Below are 6,980 nucleotides of genomic sequence, written 5' to 3'. Positions count from 1 at the left end.
TTAGTTGTGCTCTATGCTTGGGGTGAAGGAAGTTGTCCTTGGGGGGTCATTATGAGGCCTTCCTTCTTCTTCTTCTTTCAGCATGTTCTTTTATCTCTTTTTGGAGAGGAGTTTTTTCCCACTGGGTTTTCTCCTTTTTCTCTGTTTCATAGAGATTCCATTGTATTTGGGTACCTGATCAGGCCTTGTTCTTGGGACCCATCTTTCTTGCTTTCAGTAGTTGTTCTAGGTTTTAGCTTCTCCCTAAGTCTAGCTTAAGGGGGGGTGTTAGAGTATTCGAGTATTTACTTGATTAATTAAACAATATTTATTTAATTATTTAAGTTCCATTTATGTCTTTTACACTTAAGCTAACTTTAGGTGCATTTAATAATATTGTAGGTATTTAATAATTATTCTAATTATTAAATACTCTTTATCCCTTTAGGGTTTATTTAGGGTTGCTATTATCCTTTTGTAAGGATTGTATTGTACTTTTTCATTAACTGATTCCCTCTCTGAATGATAATCTTCTTCTTTAGAGCATTTATGCTTTTTTGCTTTATGTGCCTCCATTCTTCTCTTGTGATAGGTATTTGCATGCAGGTGTTCTTGGCATCTCTGAAGTTGTATTTTCTCAACTTCTTCATGGTATCAGAGCCTACATTTGCTGTTGTTTGTTCCTAATTTTTCAGAAGATTTTTTGGAGGAGGGTTTCAAGCTTTTTCAAAGTTTTTTTATTGGATTTGGGGTAGCTATTTTGTTTCTGATCATTTTGGGCTCTATCGAACCTCATCGTTGAGCTTAGAATGCCCAAAAACCTCCCATTTCCATATAAAATTTATCAAATTTTGACAAATTTGGGTTCTGAATTTTTTTTTGGTTTTGCCTTTTTTTTTACATGAATTTTGAGAAATTCATAAAAAAAAAACATTAAATTTTTTTAAAGAGTAGTTTGGGCAAAAAAGACCTCACCATTGGCTTCCAAAGGGTGTTTCTAGTCATTTTGATATATAATTTGACCTATTTCGGTGACAAGGGCATTTAGGCCATGATTTTTTCATTGGCATGCTTTAGGAGACACAAAAATACGTATGGCTGTACCTGCAAATGCGTTAGAAAATTTTCATCAAAAAAAAAAAAAAATTTTACCCTTTTTATGCCCTAAAAGAGGGGATTTTTTCTTTTGGCCATAACTTGGTCATACGAAGGCGCTTTTTCAAAAACTTTATATTGTCGGAAAGCTCTTTTTGAGCTCTCTTTAGATCTGCAGGTTTGATCTTCTGATTTTTCTTTTTTGATGATGTTTTTTGCTGTCAAAGCTAGAAGTTCCTTTTTGCACTCTCAGAGACATAACTTGAGCATCCGAACTCCATTTTTTGAAAACTTTATATAATTTGAAAGCTTGTTTTGTGCACTTTCCAACCATATGGCTTTTCTTTCCAGATTCTGCTCCAGAAATATTTTATTCAGTTTTTTTCTTTTCAGCACTCTGGTAGATATCTTGTTTGTTTCAGGTCCGGAGATCTCTTTCTTTGAGTAGGATGTCTCGTCTTTGCCTATTCTTTCTGTTTCTGGTCTTTTGTCTCTTCTTATCATTTTAGCTTCTTTTATGCAAACACACTGAGATAAAGTGCCACCATGCACTGTATACTTGGGATCTTGCACATCTTATGCCTTATTGTACATGCACTACTTATAAAGTGCCATGGATGTGTTGATGTTTGCCTTTTGTTTGCCATCTACCTTTGTTTAGTGAGTGTTCCTTCCATAACATTCGCCTCATGATGTGTGTCAAGTGAGTGTTCCTTCCATAAAACTATGTACTTTCTCTGCACCTTTGATGTTCCCGGTTCTTTGTCCTACAGTTCTTGTTGGTTGTTCTTTTCCGTGTACCTGTCCCTCTCCCTTTTCAGCATTATGGGGAGGTTTGTCCTGTTGTTCTAATACTTCCTTGGTTTGATTGATCAGCTCTTTAGGCTTTGGTGTTTCATGCCATTTGTATCTTCGAGTTCAGTTGTTTGCCTTTGTTTGCCATCTGATTCGAGTAGTGTCATTTGAGGGCACTCATGCAGATTAAAATCTTCTCTACCTGGTCATGTTCTATTTCAGTGGAGGTTCTTCAGATCAGCAGTTACTCTTCGACAGTGTTTGCAACTATTTCTTGCTTCAGTGGTGTTCTTCTTGCTTTTCCATCTCTTTTTGGAGTAGAATTTTTTTCCCACGTGGTTTTCTCTATTTCTCCGGTTTATAGAGATTTGGTTGTATTTGGGTACTTCATCAGGCCTTGTTGTCAGGACCCAAATTTGCCTTCATCATTTAGTTGCATTTTTTGCTTCATGCATTTAGTTTTTTTAGCTACTCCCTAAGTTTATCTTAAGGGGGGGTGTTAGAGTTATCTTGTATTAGCTAATAATTATTTATTTAATTATTAGTCTAATATACTCTATGCTTAAGCTAAACTTAGGAATCTTATAATTCTTTAGGGTTTTCACCTTTAGGGTTTCGAGTATCCTTTTATAAGGATTCTCTCTTTGTATTTTCATAATAACTGTAATTATTGAATTGCATTCTTGTTGCACAATCAATATGACTCCTCTTTTCTGGATCTTTGAATTCTGGCCTCCATAGCTTTTTTGCTTCTCTCTTTTTGTGACAGGTTTGCATGCAGGTGATCTTTGGGAGTTGTAGAGTTGATTTTTCCCCAACTCTAATATCATTTGCTGTTGTACATACAACTTATAGGATGATTGCCGACAATGCAGATTATGACCTATGTGAGGCTATAAGGAGTCAATTGATGTTGAACCTGCAATCAATTAAGAAAGACAACCATCAAAATTTCACATTTGGTCAACTATTGATAGGTTTATTCTTTTATTTTTAGAATTTCCTACCGGGAATTGGTGACATTCAATGGTCAAAGGACCTACCGGTAACTGCTCAAATCAAGAACAACATTAAGGCTGTAAGAACACATTCTCTGCTGCAATGAATAGATATTTCAATAAATTTCAGAAGAAGATGAGCATGAGGGTGAGGCTACCTAAAGATGTGGTGAAACACTTTGCAAAAGATATTCGTTTCACAATCACCATAGACTTTTGTCTCATGGAAGCCATCGAACCCAGGGAAGAGGAAATGGAAGATATGAGTTATGAAGTCAATTATGACTTTTTCATTGGTTATGCTAATAATCTATTGGCATCTCCAATAGATAAGAAGAAGAAAAGACTGGGAACATTTGAGGAGCAAACTGCACTTGCTCAAACTAGTAGTGCTCAACCTAGTAGTGTTAAAGGTACGATGAAGAAGGTTGAGCAAGAACCTTCAGTGCTAACTAGTACAAGAGTAACAAGAAGTGTACACGTCAAGAAGGAACCAACACCAAAAGTGTATGTAAAGAAACAGACTGCAATGAAGAAGAGAGGCAGATAAATTATTCGTCAAGCAAAATCTGATGACACTGATACTGAAGAGGAGCCAAAGAAGATAAAAGCAACTAGTAAGAAGACCAAATCAGTAGGAGAAATGTCAAAGGCAAGTACTCCAATTAATATTATATCATTCAAACCTATGACTAATTTTGAGAGGACTTTAAAGGCATTAGAGAGGAAAAAGTTTGAAAATGTAAAAGAGTATTTTGATTCTTTTGATGATGACCATAAGCAACAAATCGTTTAGGAGGCAATCAACCACTTATGTCAATACAATCGGTTGCCTCAGGATATTGAAAATGATATTTATGAGTCTTTATATTCTATTCTATAAAATTTGTGGAAAATGGCTATTGATCAAGACCAATAAATAATTGATAGTATTTTCATTCAATATTTTTCTGAATTGTCTAGAGATGAATTATTAACATTGCTTGATAAATTCAAAGGACAGTTTCATTCTAAGGCAAGAAGATTGATGTTATTAAATGGAAAGGTGCAATCTGTTGAAGTGGAAACTCATCAAATAGCTAGAAATATTCAAAGGATGCATGTGCAGATAAAGTCTCATAAAACTGATCAAACAGAGATTGGAGAACAACCAGAGTTAGATGAAGAAGAAATTATTGCACTAGATATTGTCTATCCTATTAAGAATAAGGATGACACTACTTCTCTACCAGTTATCTTTGTCGATGATATTTAGGACACCATTGATTTATCAGATAATATCATTGAACCAACTATTCAACCTTTACTGCAACGAACCATTACTGCTACACAGAAAGCAACTGAAGCACCTGTAATTCAACCTAGTGTGGATATTCAACCTCCACCAGAAAGAGAAAACCAAGTGAAAATTCAATTGCCACTAGTTACAATAGTTTCACAGGAGAAGAAAAGACAACAATAGAAAAAGAGGAACCTAAGAAAGAGGTTGAAGTGAAGGAAATTGAACAGAAAAAGGAGGAAGAGAAAAAGAAAATAGAGGAAAAGATACCAGTTGAAAAGGAAAAAGCAATGGCTAAGAAAAAAAATGATGATGAGGATGAATCAATAGGCATAAAAGGGCCTATAGATGTCGATAATATGAGTGCATCTAAACTTATGGAGATTGCAACAATGATGCAATCTAGAGCTCAAAAGAAAAGATTGAAAGACTAGCATAGGAAGGAAGCTGAAACCATTCAAACTGCCGTTGAGATTCTATCCTGTCTTCTACCAGAGACTAACACTGGAAGTTTGACAACCCCTATCGGTAAACTTGGTCAGTTGGTTGCTGATGCTTCTGACCAACTAAAGTCTCTTGAAGAGGCTGCTCAAACTTTAGCTAAGAAGAATTACAAGAGGAAAAGAGGAGAGCAAATAATAAAAGATATTGATATAGGGAAAATTGCGTTATCCCTGAATAACGATCTTTTGAGGACTACTATTGAAAAAGGAGGGAGGATACTAGCCTATACATCAAACGTTTCATTTTTCTACACTGACTTGATTAAGAGGTGAGAAGAGATAGAACAAGATCTGGAAAGGATATGTACTGCCTACATACCTTTACAAGACTCAACCTTAGCATTTGGCAAATCAGTTGATGATTTACAAAATTGATTAGATATCTATGATTGTGAAAAGGCTAAGAGAATCCGATCCCTGAAGGAACTCAAGAAGCTGTTGAGACCCAAAGTCGACATCTTGCAACGGACATACAAGGATGCATAAGTGGTTTTGGCTACTCCAGAGATGAGCACAATAGATGCGATGGAAGAATTTGCTGCATAAGTTATGACAACCATTGAGATCACTGAAACCTTATTGGAAACATGGGAAAATGATTTTTTTTAGATGAAGATCACTTTCAGTGACATTTTCTTGAAAATTGCAATGAACACTCCTTGAACAGATTGTTATATGTAATTAAATTTTTGATCTAATATATATGTATTTTACTTTTCAGGGAGAGATTTATGAGAAATTGTTGTAATAATACTTCTTATGTGTTTAGACATATTCATTGTTCAATTGTTGGTGAATTTTGTCTACTTTTGCAAATTAGCATGGTTTCTCGGCTCTCAATAAGATAGATTTTATTGCATTGTTGTCAAAGGGGGAGTAGAAATATGTATGTGTTGTAAAATTTTATATGTATTGTTAAGGGGGAGTAGAAATATATTTGTACAATTTTTGTAAGCACACTTAGTTGTAAAGTTGTAAATTTTTTTAAGTGTTGCCATCAATGCCAAAGGGGGAGATTGTTGGCTTGATGATGACTGTAATGGATGACTTCATGTGTTGTCATTGATGGAAAATGTATACACACAAATATGTTCACATTGTCATAGTCATCTTAGTTAAGACAAATCAGTATTACTCCTAAATTACCTTGTATTGCAAAACTCGTATTATATGTATAGTTAAGTTAAAATGGATTAGTGAGTGTGTAACCGGTATATGCAGGATTGGCATTACACCAAGATTGAAGTTTCGACGGAAATCATCTAAGAAGAAAATGGAGTACAATTGGTTTATGTGTTGAATGTGGTTAACTCTTAACTGGTATCGATGTTCCAACCGATATTCACTGATTGTGTGATGAGTTATCCCTAATCGACAGATTTGGCGGTAATCTGTGATGAGTTATGTTAGATTGTCCAGATACACTGCACCTAGGAAATTGTGATATGATTCCTGGGCCGACATAAAATATAAATGTCCATATAATGACATTATGATAAACTATTTTGTAGATGTGAGATAGAAGTGTTAAGTTGTTGAAGGCATTGCAAAGTATGTCGGTGATGCAGTTTTGAATGAGTAGAAGAGGATATATTCAAGCAAGTTATGCTACTTCTAGATCACACCACCTATTGTTTTCTAATCACTTTAACAGTCAAATCTCATAACTGGGTAAGCTCTAACAAGCTTCATTGTACAAATACTTTTACAAGGTGATCCATTAGTTTGGATTCTGAAATCCTCTACCGAGGTTACTCCTAATAGGGTACTACCTTTAATAGGGTATAGCTCCTAACAGAGCTTTGGGTTCTTTAATAGGATTCACTCCTAGCAGGACACTTTTGTAGACCTTAACCGGTCAGTTATCTATTATTGCAGATAGTTAACTTGTGAGTCCCATCTCACCATGGTTTTTCTCAGTTGGGTTTTCCATGTATAAACACTTGTGTTATGGTGGATGTTTTACTTGTTGTGGATGCTTTAATATCATTTTGGATTGCGTGCATAGTGTTTAGTAAACTTGTTAAGTATCTCTACCACTTTGCGTTTCAAGTGGTGTTGTTTTTGCTATCACTGATTCAACCCCCCCCCCCCCCCCCCCCCACCTCTCAGTGCTTTATAAGTCTATCAATTTCAACATTCCTAAGAACAAGACTAAGGATGAAGATTAAATTTAAGTTTTGTCTATATTTAGGTGTAAGTGATAATGATTTTTTTAACTATAAAGAGTCGGCTGCTACAATTCTATCATAAATATCATGCTAGATTTGTGTTTATTTTGTTTTCTTCTATTGTGGCAGGTTGTTTACCTCTACTATGTAGGTAGAGAGC

The sequence above is a fragment of the Cryptomeria japonica genome, chromosome 10, assembly GCF_030272615.1.
Source record: "Cryptomeria japonica chromosome 10, Sugi_1.0, whole genome shotgun sequence".
NCBI classification, from domain to species: Eukaryota; Viridiplantae; Streptophyta; class Pinopsida; order Cupressales; family Cupressaceae; genus Cryptomeria; species Cryptomeria japonica.
The sequence above is the reverse complement of the archived record's forward strand: the minus strand, read 5'-3'. Positions refer to the sequence as shown.